Source organism: Falco punctatus (genome assembly GCF_963210335.1).
Source record: "Falco punctatus genome assembly, chromosome: 4".
NCBI classification, from domain to species: Eukaryota; Metazoa; Chordata; class Aves; order Falconiformes; family Falconidae; genus Falco; species Falco punctatus.
In genome coordinates this window covers 11,999,526-12,017,265 of record NC_137583.1, presented here as the reverse complement: position 1 = coordinate 12,017,265, position 17,740 = coordinate 11,999,526, and the positions used below count along the sequence as shown (strand labels likewise).

Sequence of the window (17,740 nt, the reverse complement as noted above, 5' to 3'; positions counted from 1 at the left end):
CTGACAAAGCCCAGGAGGGCCGTGGGCAGGAGGAGCTGGGGGGAAAGCGAGCGGGCACGGCAAGGAGAAGCACGTCCTTCTGGCATTTATATGCACTAAGGAACGCAGGGCCAGCCATCAGGCAGTTGGTTTGAGAGGCTCCAGAGGGACGAGGGGGCACACGCAGGGAGAATGGAGAGCGCTGCAGGCTGCTGTGCCACGGCTAGGGCTCGCCAGCATGCAAAGCAGCAGGGAGCCAGCCAAAGACCCCACAGCAGCGTGACCTCTGCATCCCGGACAGTGGGGAGGAGTGGGATGCAGACAGGTCTGCCCTCCATGCCTGCCCCCAGGCACAAGCACCCCCCAGGCTAACGCGGGATTGTGTGAACCCCCCTGCCAGCACACGGCCCCATCCTGCGGACACTGTCACAACCCAGCCACCCAGGGTGGGACCATCGCTCCCAAGGTCTGCCACCAGACAGGAGCTCAGCCCTCAGCTCCCCACCCCAGCCACGCAGATAAGCTGCTCAAAGCAAGCAGAGGAGAGCCTCCCTCTCCTTATCACCCATCTCTGACTCAGCTCGAGATAACCTGCAGGAGGATCCCCACCAGGGAGTGGTACAGGTAGGAAATATGTCCCGCGGTGACTGTGCGGCCCTGCCGGCATCCCAGACCAGGCAGGGTGTCACCACAGGGCAGCCAGCTGTGCATGCCGTGACATGACGGCAGGGCTGCATGAGGCCCAAGGGCTGCCCAGAGCTCAGCAGCCTGCTCCCAGTAGGGCTGTGGAACCTGTCAGCCAGGCTCCACGCACGCTCTAGGGGGGCTGCATTGTCACCGGTCCAGCAGCTGGGCCATGCAGGTACCCCAACATCCATACAGCATCCTTCAATTCTGCTGCCCCCTTCCCAAGCCACAGAGCCTGCCAGGAAGAGGTCTGAGGGAAGGGAAAGGCTTTTTCTGCCCTTCTCCCGCTCCCAATGAAGGCAGAAAACCCTCTCCCCTCTCTGGGCAAGCTCAGCCCCGGCCAGCCCTGCAGCCCTGCCAGCTCTGCTGGCACTTTGGGCAGAGCTTCCACAGCACTTCCAAACCCACTCTGCCGATCTGCCATCTCCACCGGCTCTCCCCTGCCCGCACGCCTGCCACCCTGCTCCCCAGGTGTCCCTGCCACCCTGCTCCCCAACACATCCACCTCCAAGGCAACAGCCTCAAGGGAGGTTCGGACAACAGCACATGAGCAACACTGATACCAAAGCCAGGTGCCACAAAACTCCGTGGGTGTGAAGACAACCAAAGTACGAAGCCATCAGCCCTAGAAATCATCCCCATGGTCCTTAATCTCCCATTCCTACCACTTTTTCCAACATTTGGAGCCTCCTAGCAAAGAGAACGCAGCCACACCACTGCCAGGGCGAGCGCGTTCTTAGGGGACGGCCACGCTGCCCAGCATCTTCATTTTTACAAGCTTGTTGGTAACAGCATAACCACCAGATCAGAGCTTATTAGCCCCAAACCACACCGAGGCGTGGGACCGAGCCGTGCCGTCGGCACAAACCCGCCGGCTAGCTCAGGAAGCCACCAGCCCGGCAGCAGCGCAGTTTGCTGCGGGGTTGCCGGAGGGTTTTCCTACCCCAGGAAACCTGTAGGGCTCTCACCAAGCCACCACAAACGACAGGGCTGAGCCCCTTCCGGAACATGGATGTGATGATGAACTCCTGGCTGCCTCGCTAGGAGATGACCACCAACACGAAACTCACGTGCCAGCGACACGCCGCAGAGAGAAGCGGCGGCAGGGGTCAAAGTGGGAGCTCAGTGCAGCACGAGGATGCCAGCCAGAGCATCGTCCTGCCGGGAGAGGCGAGTGGGCAGGGGAGTCACTTTCTTGGTGCATTTCTATGATTCATCACTTCTATTTCAGGAAGCGAGCAGGAGAACTGGAGGTCGGGCTGCTGCCACAAAGCAGGGCTAGAAAGCCCAACAGGAGATTCCCAAATTAACGTAGGGAACTGCTATTCCAGAGCTGGAATGAGAGCAAAGCAAGGCAGAGCTGGGGCGAGCCGAGAGCAGAGATATGACACTCTGCAGAGTTCCTCTGAGATTTCTGCTCCTAAATATACTTTAGCAGCAACAATTTGTCCCAGTGACCTGACAGCAGCGGTGGTTTTGTCCAGTCCTACTTAAGACCATCAGCAGCAATTATTTGAGGGGGGGGGGGGGGGGGGGGGGCGGGGGGGCAATGGCCAGCAGGAATGGTTCGTTTGTCTGCTTTCTTGAGGATTAAATGATTTGAGTTCCTGAGACTTGGATTGAATTAAAGCAGGGCTGAAGCCCAGAGCAGCGTGGGCAAGCCCTGCACAGGAGCATGGGTTCCTGCACAGCCCGAGCTCCCTGCCCACGGGAGCAGCAGCGCAGGGGCCAAAGGACATTTCCCTCCCATCACACCGCCTCCAACCCCCACGGAGAGGCCACCGTACAGCTAACGGCAGGGCAGCTCTTCTGCCAGCATGCACTTTAAACCATGCAGCACCTAAACTCCATGAGGCTGCACTCAAGTAGCACCTTGCCCCAGGGGGGACCCAACCCAGGACCACCAAGAAGCGAGCCCTGCACCATGCACATTGCCACCATGGTCCAAAAGCAGGCAAAACCCTGAGCAGACATCCTGGAGCTCAGCCCAGCCCTGAAACAAGCTGCAATAAAATAAAACATTCTAGCCTGGATGTACACATGCCAAGTGGGGGGAGCAGGACCAAAAATACACCCCATTATGCCGCCAGGGCAGCAAGTGGTGCAGCGCCGAGCATCCCCACGCACGGCTGGCTCACCGCGCAGCGGGGCCACACCGCCGGCGAGACAGCACCGCAGGCTTGTGTTTTGTTTTCCAGGCACACACACATATATATACATGTACACACAGATATATATATAGCAGGAAACCTGCAGTCAGAAACAAAGCCCGTGAAGCAACCGCACAAGCGCCAGATCCGCCCCAGCCCCTTTCATCCCGCGCCAGAGAGGACACATTTGCTCACGGTTTCACCTCGAAAGCAACCACGCTGAGACAGTCGCAGCTGCTGCGTGACCTGGATGGGGCTGCCCGCCTGGCCACGGCCAGCACTCGCACACCCCTGCTTCAAAAGAGCCTTTCGCCAAAAAGCCGCTGACAAGCCCCACAAACGCCAGCAGCCCACCTGCTCGCTGCTGACGAAGTGGCAAGGGGCCGCAGCAGTCGCCCCTGCGAGGCTGCGAGCTCCCCGGTCCCACAGCACAACCAGAAACCTGGGTTTGGGATGGGAGATCACCCTTTGGGAAATAATCATCCCTTTTGATAGCACAAAGCAGGAGTACTGGGATGGAAAAACTAACCTTAAAAGGCAAAGACTGGACAGAGCATTAAGGACCGGCTCTCCACTTGTGCGGGTAGCGAGTCCAAAGCACTGACGGATGCCGAGTCAGCACAGGCAGCTGGGCTGCAAAGTGGCAGCCCTTGCAGAAACTGCCAAAGCCAGGGTTTAAGACATGCTGACAAGCAGAGAGGTGCACATCTGGGACCCACAGACCCCCTCGTCATCCCCACTCCTGCATCACCAAGCCCACGGTGGGCTCACATTGCCGCCGATGCTGCCTGCCACCATGCAAGGGGCCCAGAGGAGCCCCACACTGTTACTGGGGTCCCAGGCAGGTCTGCACCCTCAGGGTTAGGGAAAGCATCGTTTTTCTCAGAAAGAAGCTGCTCTCAAGCAGTGGGATGAGGCTACGAGGTACCCCAAAGAGCTTTACAGCACTTTGTGGGAGTCACTGGAAGAGGGAAGCAATGGGATTGAAAATCTGCATATAACCAACCCCCAGAAGGGGAAACGGCATCTAATGCGTCTTTACCTGCAATCTCTGCAAGTCACTTGCTGCTCTCAGCAATAGGAAGCAGTTCGAGAAGAGTCTGGCTCCATTTTCAAACTCACGAGCTGCTGAGCTGCCAGTAATTAGCAAGGGGGAGAGAGGGGAGATTATCTGGGGGAGAGAAAAGCCTGCAGGCCACAGGAGAGTAAGCCTCACCATACAGCTGGTGTATTTTTAGGTTCATCTGCCTGGGAAAAGCCTTGTAACAATGAGGAAAGGCTGGTGGTAGTACTGAGTTAGAGCTGCACTGCATATGCAATCATCTGCAACAGGGCTAAACTTTAACTCCTTCCTTCACCGCACATAGTCATGAAAAACTGGCTGGGGTCTCTCCCTAGCAAGCGAGTTAAATCATTACAAACCTTATCCCTGGCTTGAACCACACCCTGATGAAATCAATGGCAAGGTCTCCAATCTCCATTACTATCACTGGCATCAGGAATATTTGAGCATCTTCGGTTTCCTCCCAAGCCCCTGCCATCCCCCCACGCAGGGGCTGAGGACCCCGTCCTGCCCTGCCACTGCAGCACATGTCGGCACAGCAGCTCCCACTCCTGCCTTGCAAGGAATTCAACCTCTTCTCTCCTCAGCAACATGACAAGCAGCCATCTACTGCCCCAGGGTTTCAAGAAGCTTGACCCTCAGCAAAAAGAGGCATAAAAGAACAAGTAGCAAGGAAATTAAATAGCATTTCTCAAGCACACAATTCCTCATCTCTGATCCTCTGCAAGAAGTCACATCATGCCAAGAACAGCAGCTCTGGAGCCACCACGTGCTCCCACCATCAAGAGACTGCTTGCTGCCCTCGGAGAGCCGACCCCAGACAGGCTCATGAGCATTTCCAAGATGGAAACGCTGGCTTCCCCCAACCACAACATCCCGAGGCAGAGGCACGCAAGGACAGTTTCAGCAGGTCCTGCCAGGACTGCTTGTCCCTGCCATGGAAACTGGGCATGGACGGAGACATCGCACATATTCCCCAACTCTGTTCAGCTACGCTGGAAGTGAAAGCCAATGGCTGTCCACTCCCTTATTCTCACAACTCATCTGGGTATATCAAAGTCCCTACAGGGACCCTATAAGGGCTGCTGAGGGGCTTTCTATATGCAGCCCACATGCTTGATGTATGCTTTCCAGGAGGAGAGTGCACTCCATCCTCCCTTGGAGCCCCTGCAGCCAAAGGAGCAATATAAAGACCAAGATCAACTGATGCCTGGGATGGAGACTAACGCACAGCCCATGGGTGACCATCACCTGCACAGGACAGCCTGCTGCCTCCCCATCCTGCTTTAGGAATTCTGTCCATCGGCATACATGGAACACAACACATCACCCCAAACCCCTCTGCACCTCTCATCACGCGGCAGACCCTGATCCAAGGTGCCGGGACCCCAGCTATGGGACTGCAGCTTCCTACTATCAGCATCCAAATCAGCTCAAGGCTTCAAATTCCAGACTGACGTGAATTTCACCACCTCAACCAGGACCAATTAACAATATTTTGTCCCCAGCTTCAGAGCAAAGAAGTCCAGACCAAGTCCCCTGAAGGCCAACTTCTACCTTGGCTTTGGCCCATGTGCTCCAGAGTCTGGTTCTCACATCCCATCAGTGTACTGCCCCACATAAACGTCCTGAAAACCAGCCCTGCTGGCAGGGTTACCTCAGTCCAGCTGGACCTGCAGAGACCCAGATCACCCACAAGCCAGGTCTCCCAAGAGCCAGCAGAACAGTCCAGCAAAAGGTCCTCTGGCCACCAGCATCCTTGCCTTCTCTGATCCCACTCCCTGTGGCATAACGCATCACTCCTCACTCCCAAACCTGCTGCTCCACATCCTTCACTGGGCCAGGGCAGCCACAAACACAAGCCAATGACCTGACCCTCCTCAGATCAACGCACCTCTTCCAGCCCAGCTCTCCAGGCTGGGTTTTCCCCCCTCCAACACACACACACCCCTTTGCATCTCCAAGCAGCTCCACAAGGCGAGTGGGAAACCTGTGCTCCCCCTAGATCTCAGAGGGAACGCGGGGAGCTCCTGCTCTGCCACAAAGCACTGCCACAGGAGGGTTCCTGGTTGCTGGATCCCCTCTGCTCCCAGCAAAGGGAGGTCACTTTGGGGCTGGTTTAATCCTGGCTAAGCTGAAATTCCCATGCTTCCGCCTGGCCCCGTGCTGACACCAGCACTTGTGCCATCACGTGGCGAGCTGAGCACGACTGCCACCAGAGTTAGGTCCAATTAAAACAGACCACAAAACTTCTCCAAACGAAGCTAAACCCCAAGCCGTGCCTGCCTTTCCTTCCCCACAACCTCCCGTCCTTCCCCCTGCCATCCCAGCTGTGCTGCCCCGAGCACCACCGCTGGAATCGGCTCAGGTCCTGGCTCTGCTCCGCGCAGCTCAGCACAGCCCCACATTTTATTTGCCCAAGGTGGAGCTGGCCCAGAAGCAGCCAGAGCCGGACCGCCAGCAGAGCCTCGCTGGCCAGTGGGACAGCCGGGGCGGGGAAGGGGATAAGCCCAAAAGCCTCCCCCCAGAGCAACACAGCCACCGGGAAAACCACTCCGGGAGACTAGCGGGGGCTTCATCCACAGTGCAACAGGCACAGGGCATCCGACAGGAACAGGGAGGCACCACGCACACAGCAGCAGGGGCTGCGCCGGCACCCTGCCCTCCTGCTGGCAGCGCTACCCTGACCAGCAGCGCTGGCATGGCCCCCACGCCGGCACCCCAGCCCCCCGCAGCAAAGGGGGCTCACCCAAACAACCTGGGCACAGCAAACCTGGCAGCGCGGGCGCAGCGCTGCCCAGGTGGTGCTGGCTGGAGAGAGCAGAGCACGTCTGCTTCCCTCCCTGCAGATCCTGGCTGCAGCCCAGCCCACGCTGGACACAGGCACGCTGCTCCAGCCCCACGCCATGCACGAGGGGCCGAGACCCCGACAGGCACCAGCGCAGCGGATCCACTTGTTTGCCACAAAACCAAGGGGAGGCAGCCACCCCCGCCTGTGCTGGGGGGGCTATACAAGCACCTCTGCCAAAAATTTGCTTTCTGCTAACCAAGGTGGCTGGAGGTCACGCTGCAGAGGGCCAGAGAGCCCGTGCAAGGTGCACCCAGCCAGGCGAAAAATGCTCTGATCAGAGTTCTGGTGCAAGCCATGGTGCACGCCCCCGGCACGAGCATCCCTCCCTCTCGCCCACACAGGCACGAGGCCGTGTGGATCAGGACCTCTCCCGCGTGTGCCAGCCGGCCCGCGGGCACCGCCGTGCCGGTAATGAGGAATAATAGTGGGTGTCGGTGGAAGCCGGGGCTGCCGGTGGCGTCACGGACTCGGCGACGGCTCTCCTTCGGAAGCAGCGCTGCCTTCCTGCCTTCCTCCTCCCCCATTTCTTCCCGATGACATCAGCCTGAAAAACAGGTTCTTGACTTCAGAAGGACTCATCGGGCCGATTCTGGTCCCGCCAGAGAGGGAAGAGCCCCCCTTGGCTCCGGAAAGGATGCAGCCAGCCAGGAGCCGGACCCCAAGATAAGCAGCAGCGGGCAGGCGGCAGGCAGGGACCCGGTCGGCATGCCAGCACTTCTAGGAATACAAAACACCAAGGAGGAGATGGGGGTGGAGGAAGTGCGAGGTTGCAGCACTGCGTAACAGTTTTTAAATGTTTGATGGAGGCCTCGGCAGCTGTGAGCTTCAGCTTGGGCTCACGCTCTGGCTCTGCCACTGCTCAGGTATGAAGCAGCACGACCCACCCAGCACAAAAGCCAAAAGCCAGAGCCGGCTCCTGGCCCCCAGAGACCATCAGCAATTCCTCAGCCTGGCTAAAATGACAAAACAGGACTTAACACTGCCCAGCAAAGCCTTCCGAGGGTCACAGTGCTGGACTTGGACCAGCAGGGAACATGATTCTGCGAAACATCCTGCCCACCAGACAAGCCTGAAGATTATTTTTAAACTGCTCCTAAAATATTTTTGGGTTTTCCTCTTCCCCTCTTGAAACTAACAGTCTGCACAGGAAGAGCACAGCAGCCACCCGTACACAGAGCACGGCCACATGCATAAAGCAAACAACTTATTGCCATTATAATTACCTGCGATGTTATCAGCAGCTCTGATGGGGTCAGCATTCGCAGAAGGAAATGTGGTTTTCACATCATGTCATTTGAAACGCGAGATCATCCTTCCTCCCACCCTGCCCAGGGAGTCAGCCACCAGCCGTACCCCCTCGCACCAACATGACACTAAGGGGAGGGGGGACAGCCCTTAGGCACAGGGCTGCATCATGCGGGAAATTTCTTCCCCCAGCACAAGCACCAACAGGAATCTGCCTCTTCTCTCACCAGGGATTTACTTCTGCAAGAGCCTGAGTGTGCTGACACAGAAGCAGTTGCTTCACTAAGCACACAAAGCACGGGGACTTGCGGGGCTCCTACGACGACACCGAGATTTGCCTGGATAGAGGTAGCATCAGTTGTGTCCAGGGCCCGATTCCCTGCAACAGCTATTGCACAGGATTGGGCCCTGGACACAGCCAGCGCTACCTGGAGGGGCTCGGAGCATCCCAGGAGGGCAAGCATCCCAGCCGGCTTCCTGGTAATGGTGGGAAACCAGCCCTTCTCCTAACCCCTCACACGCCAGACTGCAGCTCTGCTCCACCAAACTCCCAAGAAAATGCCAAACACTCAACATTTATCAGTTCAAAAAACGTGTGATTAGCAAGATTTTTTTTTCCTCCCTTCAGTATAATTATATACGTTTTAATGCAGCTACCACCCCTGTATTTTGTACATTAAACAGTAGGCAACCAAAGGAAGACAGAGGCTTTATTTTTCCTGGCTTCGCTTTTCTGAAAGTAATAGTATGTTGCAAAATTGCTCCAGCAGAAGAGCTTATCTTCACCAGAAAAACAGGGGGAGCAAACGGAAAACAGGAAGGAGGAAGAAGGGATCTCCCGATGGGAAAGCGGAGATTGCAGTGTCCCCTCCACACTGCCCCTGCCCTCCGGTCCCCTGCACGTACCTACACCTGGAAACCGTCCCCGCTACCACGGGCAGGACTTGGAAAGAGCCTCAGCCTCCGTCCTCCGCCGCCGACAGAAAGAAAAACCAAACCAAGCCAACGGTCATCGGTTACTCAACCCCTAAAGCCAGGGTCATTAGCCGGATTAAAGCTCCCGAGCTCCGGCCAGCAGCACGGCTAGCAAAGTGCAGCTAAACTGCCCAAATTGGATTACTACCGCTCCTGGGTCTCCGTGCCAAGTTGGCCAGCGGACTGCAGGATGCCTGAGATGTGGAGGCAGGAGTTGAGCCCTGGGGCTGATCTGCAGGCTGCGGGGGAAGAGGAGGACAGATGGGAGGAGATGGTCCCCACACAGCGGATCCCCCAGAGCCATGGAGCCTGTCCCTGGTACCCCTGCCATGCTCTCACCTCAGGCACTTTCTCCAGAGAAATCCCTCACAAGCTCAGCTCAAGAAGCAAAGAGGATATCGCGCCGTGGCTTGCACAAGGCCCCGGATCAACCCCTGCGATAACAAATCTCTGTGGTTCAGGCAGCTGACAAGGGTCTCAGCCCCCATCACACCAAGACACTCCACACACAGGGACCACGCAGGGAGACTTCAGATGACAAAGGAGCGAAAGTATTTGTGGAGTGTGAGCCCCACGGTCTGGACATGGACTTCTTCTCCAGACTCAAACGTCTCAGCACACCAGCAACAAGGAGGAGGTTTGCCAAGCCTTGGCTAAAGGGAAAATAAACTTTGAAATGTTTTTAATTCAGAGGTTTAAGTGGTGGCTTCCACCTGGAACAAGGGCTGGAGGCAGCTGCAGACATGGGATGCTGAGGGAAGCAAGGCAAACAAGGACACCGCCCCATGCCCGGCCACGCTCTGACGAGCCGCTAGGAAGACGGGCGTTTTGGCTCCACAACATGCTGAGTGCAGAGGAGGTGAGCAGTGTCTGCCCATGCCTCGCACGGAAACCAACAAGATTTATGTATCGGCTTCAGCTTTTCTCCTCCGTGATGCACAAGACTTGCTCAAACATGGCTTCCAAATGAAGGTGGAGGACCATGTTGCAGTATCTGCTTTCATGCTGCACCTGGGCAGGACTGAAGAGGGCATGGCTGAGGCTGCAGGGCAGGGACTGTGTCAGCGCACACACGTTCTCACCACGTCCCATCCACCCGCAGTGGGATGTTCCCCATAACACTGCCCAGAACGTGTCATGGGCTACAGCCAAAGAAGCCAAGCCTGAAGCCAAACCAGCCACCCCAGCACCGGGTGATGGCAAATACCCACTCCTCCCCACGTCGCACGGAGCCACAGTACTCAGCACCTTGCTAGAAGAAGGAGCCCCAGCCCAAAACCAGAAGGGGTAAGGGATCACAGGCCATGCTGAACCAAGCCCCCCATCCTTTGGGCCTTCCTCCACAAATGTGGCACACCACTGAGCCGCGCACCAGTCAAACACTGGCCAGGAGCCCTCTGCCCCCTGGTTTCTTCCATATAGCATGCATGTATCTAACGACACAATTTGGGGGAGACATCGATGAACCGCAGAAAGCAGCAACCCAAGGTCTCCACTCTTACATTCCACCAGCCCAGGTCAATGCAAAATCCAAGCTTGCAAGCAGTGAGGATGGTATATGGGCATTGGGGTGACCCACATCCACCTTCCCGTCACTGCACAGAGGGATGGCAGCACCTCCCGCTGCCCTGGCCCTCCCAAGGTCCACCTTCCTTCTGTCGTGCTGGGGGTGCCAAAAAAAAAAAAAAAAAAAAAAAAAAAAAAAAAAAAAAGACAGACCCCTCACCACAGACACAAACTACCACAGCATGGAAACATCCTCCACAGAAAGGCGGTCACAACAAAGCCCAGCGGGACCCAGCAGAAGCCCGACGCTGCAGGCGAGGCTCCCCCCGGTTTGCAGAGAGCCGGCGGCACCAGCACGGCAGCACCGGGCACTGCTGCTTGGAAATTCCCAGCTCAGGGGTGAGCCCAGCTCTCACCAGCGGTTAGTGCTACAGCCAGGAGCAAGACAGGCAGCAACAAAGGCCTTGACCTGCTCTCAGCCTAGAGAATAAACACGTACAAGTTTCCTTCATTAAGTCCAATCCCAGGGCCAGATCCTTCCCTTTGTTCAACGGGTGTCAAACGTGATGAACCCACCGAAATCAATTGCCTGGTGTGACATTTACACCCAGGAGCAGAGCAGGGGCCAGCCCCGGCTGCTGCCAGGATGGAGGCGGGGAGGCAGCCCTGGAAGCACGCAGCAGCGCTGCTTTTATTGCCCTCTTCCATGTCGGCTGCGCAAAGCTCCGCTGAAACAGCGTTCGCCCAGAGCCGCCAGCATGGCCCTCGGCCCCGTCTCTGCCAGAGTTCGGAGGAGTTTGTTTATCTCTCACAGGGCGCTCTGCCTGGCGTAGGAAAAGAGCTTTGTGTTACAGAGAGGCACAAGGGCTCTTCTCCACGGCTCCATGCACAGCCCGAGCATGCACGAAGGCGGATGCCTCTGCTCTGCTCCAAATCCAATGCATCTATTGAAAAAAAAAAAAAAAAAAAAAAACAAAAACAACACACGCCAAGAGAGGAAAACTCTCACTGGTGCCACTATCGCCGTGCTAACAAAAAGACCGCCACCAAAACTTTAATCTTCTGGGTACCAGCTGCAGAAAGCCCGGCCACCCAACGGAGTAGGAGCCTGCCAGCCTGCCCCCGGCGCTGCCTCCCCGCAGCCCCTCGGGAAGCAGCAGATCCAGGCTCACCGCTCTCGGAGGAACAGCACCGGCAGCCAAAGCCGCAGGCGGATGGGGAGCGCCGGATCACACGCACAATCGGGTATTTTGAATCCAAACTTCCTTACCAGCCTTCCTTACGGCCCCGTGTTGCTGCGCTGCTGCCAGCGCCGGCATCCACCGGCACCAGCAGACCGCACCGTGGCAAGCGGGCAGGAGCAAAAACCTTCCCTCCTCGCAGCCGCTTAAGAAATTACCCGTGCTTCATCCCAGAGGCTTCTGCCCCGCTGCTTTTCCTTGGCTTCTCCACCTTTCCACCCCTTTCGGTCACCAGTGTCTTGAGAGAGAGGCATCGAGTCACTCATTTTACCCACTGAGTATATACAAAAGACCCTGAGATTGTTCAGGAAGCAATTAGCCGCTGTTCAGAGGAAAATGGTGTTTTCAAATGGATAACCTTTGATGTAGTCAATAGCCTCGGCTCCTCTTTTTTTTTTTTTTTCCTTTTTTTCCTTGCAGCCGCACACAAAAGAAATAAAAAAATAATTAAAAAAAAAAAAAGAAATTCACCAAAAGGCTGGTAATTCCCCCCCGACACAGCCCGCTCTCAGCAAAAAGGGATTTTCTCGCAAGCCAGAGGAAAAGCAGCTTTGGAAAGGCAGCTCATCTGCCCAACTTTTCTCCCTTCCTTATCCCAAAGCAGAGGAGAAAGATCATGAATATTCATCCCCCCGTTAGCAGGTTCTGCTTTTGTTTTGTCCTCCCCAAAGCCGGAGGAAGGGGGGAGCTAACAAGTGAGGTTAATGCCTGTCTCTTCTCTCCCATCCATCTCCTCTTTAACCAGTGACCTTCATGTTAAGCCCTGTTTACACGCCAGACCCCCTCCCCCGGCTCCCCCCACCCCGGTGCTCGGCCAGGGGCAGAAGGAAGAATTCCCCGCGAGGAGGACAAGGGAGAAGAAGGGATTTCGGGATTTATTTCAGCGTGCCACAGAGATTTTGCAAATCCCTCCCCGGTGGCACGCCGGAGCCGCCGTGTGCGTTTGCAGGGCAGAAAGGGGGAAGGCAGCGCCAACGTGCCGCCCGCTTTATCCGCCGCCTTCCCGGTGAATAGCGGAGGCGGCGGGGCGCAGCGGTACGCAGCCCCGCACACAGGTACCGCAGCCGCCCCCGCCCCGGTCGGAGAGGTGCCCAGGCGCTGCGAAACTACGGCACGGTGACAATAGCAGCGCTCCCAGCCAGGGCGCCGGCGGCCATCCCGCAGGGCGCCCTGCCTCGGCGGGCAGCGCCGGCCCCGGCTCCGCGGCTGCGGGGGAAACGGCGGCTCTGCGGGTTTCGGGGCGAGCCCAGCCCGCATGCCGCGCCCCGCGTCCCGCCGGGATGGGAGAGCGCGGATGCGGGGCAGCGGGGATGGATACAGGGATACCAAGCGAGGATGCGGGGCTGCGCGGGCGCGGGGATGACAGCGAGGATAGGAGCCAGGATACAGGGCAGCGCAGGCGGGGACGGCAGCGGGGACGCAGGGCAGGGCGGATGCGGGGAGCCGAGGCACCGAGCCCGGGCGAGGTTGCGCCCCGCTGCCGTCCCCAGCGGTGCGGGACCCGGGTGCGCAGCGGGCTGCCCGCGGAGCGGCACCGGGCAGGCGAACCGAGCCGAGCCGCGGGGCGGGCGGGCTGCGGGAGGGAGGGAGGCTGCCAGCCCCGCCGCGCCGGGCGGGGAGGCACCGCGGCCCCGGCATCCCCGCGGGACCGCCCGCCCCGGCCCCGGCAGCTCCGGGCAGGGGGGCGGCCCCCGCCCGGTCCAGCCCGCACCTGCCCGGTCCGCGGCAGCCCCGCTGCGAAGCCCCATAAAGAAAACGCCTCGGCGGGTTTTTGTCCCCCGGCGGGAGGCGGTTCCCGCGGCCGCGCTGCCGGAGCCGCGGGGCGCAATGCGGGCTGGCCCCGGGCGGCAGCAGCGCGGCGCCGGCCCGGCCCGGCCCAGCCCAGCCCGGCCGCGGCCCCTCCGCGCCCCCCGACGGGCCGCCGCTGCCCTGCCCGGGCCGGCCCCGCGCCGCCGCCACCGCCTATTTTTGGGGCCGGTAAAGGCAAATCCGCGTATTTTTCCACAAATCGGCCGATCGGGCAGATAAAGGCACGCGCCGCGCCCGCGGAGGAAAGTTGCACCCGGGTTACTCACGGCTCCGGTCCCCGCTCGCCTCCGCCGTGCCAGCCATAATTGCATTCCACACCGAGCCGCCCGCCGGGCCGCCGCCGCCTCCTCCTCCTCCTCCGCGCCCGCCTCCCCCCGCCACCACCACCGCCGCCCGGGGCTCCGCGCCCGCCTCGCTCGCGCCGCCGCCGCTGCCCCGCATGAATGGGACGGCGGCGCGGGGCCCCGACGGAACGCCGCCCGCCGCGCGCCCCCGCCGCCGCGCGCACGCGCACGCCCGCACCGGCGGCGGGGAGGGGGGGGGGGGGAGGCGCCGGCAGCCCCGCACGCCGCCTCCAGGGGGCGCCCAAGGGGGAAGAGGGAGGGGAGAGGTGGGCGGGGCCGCCCCGCCCGCTCTTAAAGGGGCGATGCCTCAGTAGGGGGGAGCTAAAAGCGGCCGTGGAGCGGTGGGGACCGATCTCCCCACGCAACGCGACCGGGCTGTGGGGCACCCGCGGAGGCCGGGGCCCACCCGAGGGTCCTTGTCGCCCCCTGCCCTTCACCCCGCGGCGAGCCTGCCGTGCCCCAGGGGTCCGCATCCAGCATCCTCCCACCAGCACCGCACCCAATCCCCCTAAAAATTACCAAGGGGGAAAAAAATTAATAAAAGCATTAAAAAAGGGGAATAGTGGAGATGAGGCCACTTTTGTCACCTTCAAGTGGAGATGAGGCCACTTTTGTCACCTTCATCCCGCCACCCTCACTCCTGCCCCTTGCCAGGGCTTGCCTCCCTGGAGGCGGGTGCTGCCTGCCCCCAGCACAGCGCACCCATGCGGGGGTCCTGCGTGTCTGTGTGGCCCTACAGAAATGCGCCATCCTCTCCCGGTTGGGAAGGGTCTTTGTAAAGCCCAACAAAAATAAATACCGCGTTTATAACCGGGGTCACTGCTGGTTTCATGAGCGACCCTTGGGATGGAACTGGCAGGGAGCAGCTCTGCCCCGGTGGGCCCACCAGGAGATGGAGCTGCGGGCAGTCATGGTTCGCTGGGACCCCAGGCCACGGCAGGGTCACCTCTCCATGGGCCGTCAGCGCAAGACGCCTTGTCCACCCAGGTCTTCATGGGTGCAACCAGTGAGATCTTTATGCCCACCGACTCCCAGCACTGAGACACACCAGGACAGGAACACGCCATGGGAGTTTGGGACTTGACCCCATCCGTGATGGAAGGTAGGTGGGCACACGTCTGTAGACCTCCTCTGCCAGCGTCCCAGCAGGTGTGCATGCCTCCGCCCGGGCCAAGCCGCACGCACGGACCCAGCTCCTTGCCCCGGCTGGCGGGAGGATCTGACTCCCAAGCCACGGAGACCGGGAAGCTCCTCTGCAAGAGCGGCACAAAGGCCACTGCAGGTCCTTTGGGAAAGGACATGGGAAGAGAGCGGGAGGCCCCTGGTGAATCCCGAGCAGCAAGACAGAGAAGGAAAGGGGCCCTGGGAGGCTCCAGCAGGGATAGGCAGGAGGATGGGGGGGAAAATAGGTGGTCTGGCTGAGTGCGACGGCAGAGGTGCTCTTTTCTTCCCACCCTCAGCACCCCAAGTGCTCACACCTTGATCAACACCCACCTGAAAGCGAAGATGCCATCCCTGCGACTCAGAGAACAGGTCCCATCTGACACAAACAGGGTTTTCTCCTCATTTTTCCCCACAGCCCGCCCTTGCCAGCATCCATCTCCAGGGAGGAGGCCAGGAGGAGCTGGGAACAGGCACATTCCTCTGGGACGCAGCGTTGGTGCCTGCCATTCTCCTGCCTCTTCTTTGTGCACACACACGGGGCCCAGACTTAAAAGCTTTCGAGACAGAGAAGAAATCGGTGAGCTCTGCCGGCAGGGAAGCAGCTGGGGTTTGGATCGCTTCCCCTGTATTGAAAGAAACACTTTTTTTTTTCTTCTTCCCTTTCTCCAAGAGACTAAATTTAGTGAATTCCTTTCACATTAAAAACTTGTCAGGTATTCACATCCAAAGAGGCTGCTGCTCTGGTCTCTCAGGGGAGTTACTGAGACAGCGAAACCTCTTAAACAGATAAAGAAGGGAGAGATATTCAGGCAATCTCCCACCCACTTTTAAACCTGCTTTCTCCCAGGACTGGTGCATGAGCACCTCGGTCCCACGGCTGCCGTCTCCTGCTGTAGGGGCAAGAGGAGAGGGATGAATTCTTCCTGGCTGGGGCAGGGCTGAGCGATGCAGCAGCACCGACCCCTGGGCCAGCGCTGCCGTTGCCACGTCCCCCTGCTCAGTGCCAGTGGGAAGGAAACCGGAGCAATTTATTTTTGCTGAAAGATGGATTGACAACATCCATCTAGCGACAGGGGAAACCAAGGTGGTGAAGCTGAGAAAAGAGTGGGCATCCCGGCTGCAGGCGCACCGCCAGCTCCCTCCTGAGCCTCCAAGGAGGGTCCAGCCCTGAGAGAGGGGAATAATAATTAAAAAAAAAAAAAAAAAAAAAAAGACTGCAAGAAACCCCAAGCATCCCCCATGCCAGGAGCCCAGCGCAGGGTCAGGAAGGGAGCTGGCAGGGCAGCGTCCTGGGTTTCTCCTTGGTGGGAAGCAGCCCCAGGCCCGCAGTGACCCACAGAGCTCACAGGGCTGGTCTGGCAGCTCATCTAGCACCGTGCCTGGCGGGCACTGGGACACGCTTGTCACTCATGTGGCTTCCCTCGTGTCTGGGCACCTCACCCCCACAGAGAGACCCTCGTTATCTCAGGAAGCTTGGCCTTTTATCCTGCTTCCCATGGGGCTTTAATTGCTCTGTTCAATCCCCAACCTCTCTGAGCATCCTCGCCCCCCTTCCCCAAGAGACCCCGTGGGCTGACAGCCTTGTCCTGCCCCGAGGACAGCCGGCTTGAGTGGCACCTCAAAGGCACTCAAAGCCCCGTGCTCAGCAGGGTGCTGGGAGGAAGGGCTGGCGGCAGAAGACAGCTCCGACAGCAGCTGGACCCAAAGCCCAGCGGTGAGAGGTTCACACCCGGCTCCTTCTCATTATGTTAAAAGCTGACTCAGCACTTCTTACCCACAACTTTGACCAAAATTACATTGAGAGACACTGTTCTCGGTGTGTCTGGTGCACTTACCCTACGTTACCGAAGAAACCGAGGGGCATTTTGTTCTCTAAAAGCAGCCTGACAACTACTTTGTAAAAAAGAAAAAAAAAAAGAAACTAATTGGGAGAGGATTAGGTCGCTGGAGAGAGCCCCAAGAGATCAGGAGGCTCTTCTGCTCAGCTCACTGGGTTAACCCAGTCTGAGTCGTGAGGGGCTAAAAAAAAAAAAATCAGCTAAATACACAATTTTTCAACTGTTTGCAATGTTTGATGGCTTAAAATTTCTGCTAAAAGGCAGGCTCCTGCATGGTGCGCCTGGATCCTCAAACACATGCCACCTCCCTTGGTTATCACCCATGGACCATCACAAAACAAAGCCCCCAGAACCTGCGACCACAGTTTAAACCCCCCGTGCTGAACAGTGATGCACAGGGGCGAGAGAAATCCGGTGGCCTCAGCCCAGAGGCCTTTTGGGCTGTGAAATCTGGCTGGCCCAGAGAACAGCCTGCAAGCCACGCTCGGGCTTCGGGCACCTCCACACCTACCTCTGCAGCTCAGCTCTGCCCAGCCGGTTCCAGGGGATCCTCCAAGAGGGCATGGGCCACGGGAGGGGATCGGCTCTGCCCACGTGTCAGCAGTGGGGTTTTTTTTCCTCCTCCCATCCTCGCAGACACCTTTGTGAACCAAGATCCAGGAAGAGAAAGGCTGGGCAGACAGGCTAGGGAGGCAGCGCTGCGTCCATCCAGAGGGTTTGTCAAAGTTTTCCAGGAGGCATCAGCAGCTCTTTAAGCTTCTTGTCAGCCAGGATAACAAACTGTGTCTCCAGAGCTCTGGGGAGCCAGGCTGAAATTAAAACAGGTAATGAAAAGAGCCGGTTTTTAGGGGATTGCAGCTGCAGAGGCAAGCGGGGCCAGCGGGCAAC

The 17,740-nt window shown here is 58.6% G+C and overlaps 1 protein-coding gene across 3 annotated transcripts in view; it reads right to left on the bottom strand.

The window, feature by feature from the left end:
- Window positions 1-16,190, bottom strand: part of PLXNA1 (plexin A1) — a 123,396-nt gene extending 107,206 nt beyond the window's left edge. The window contains exons 1-2 of one of the 3 annotated variants that reach the window (XM_080384903.1): window positions 14,469-16,190; window positions 13,773-14,437 (exon numbers count right to left, since the gene is read on the bottom strand). The gene's annotated coding sequence lies outside the window, so the exon portion shown is untranslated. Of the gene's footprint in view, window positions 1-7,953; window positions 9,451-11,855; window positions 13,742-13,772; window positions 14,438-14,468 lie in introns of those variants that run through there. The other 2 variants (XM_080384905.1, XM_080384904.1) reach the window with 2 other exon arrangements.
- Window positions 16,191-17,740: the final 1,550 nt, after the last annotated feature.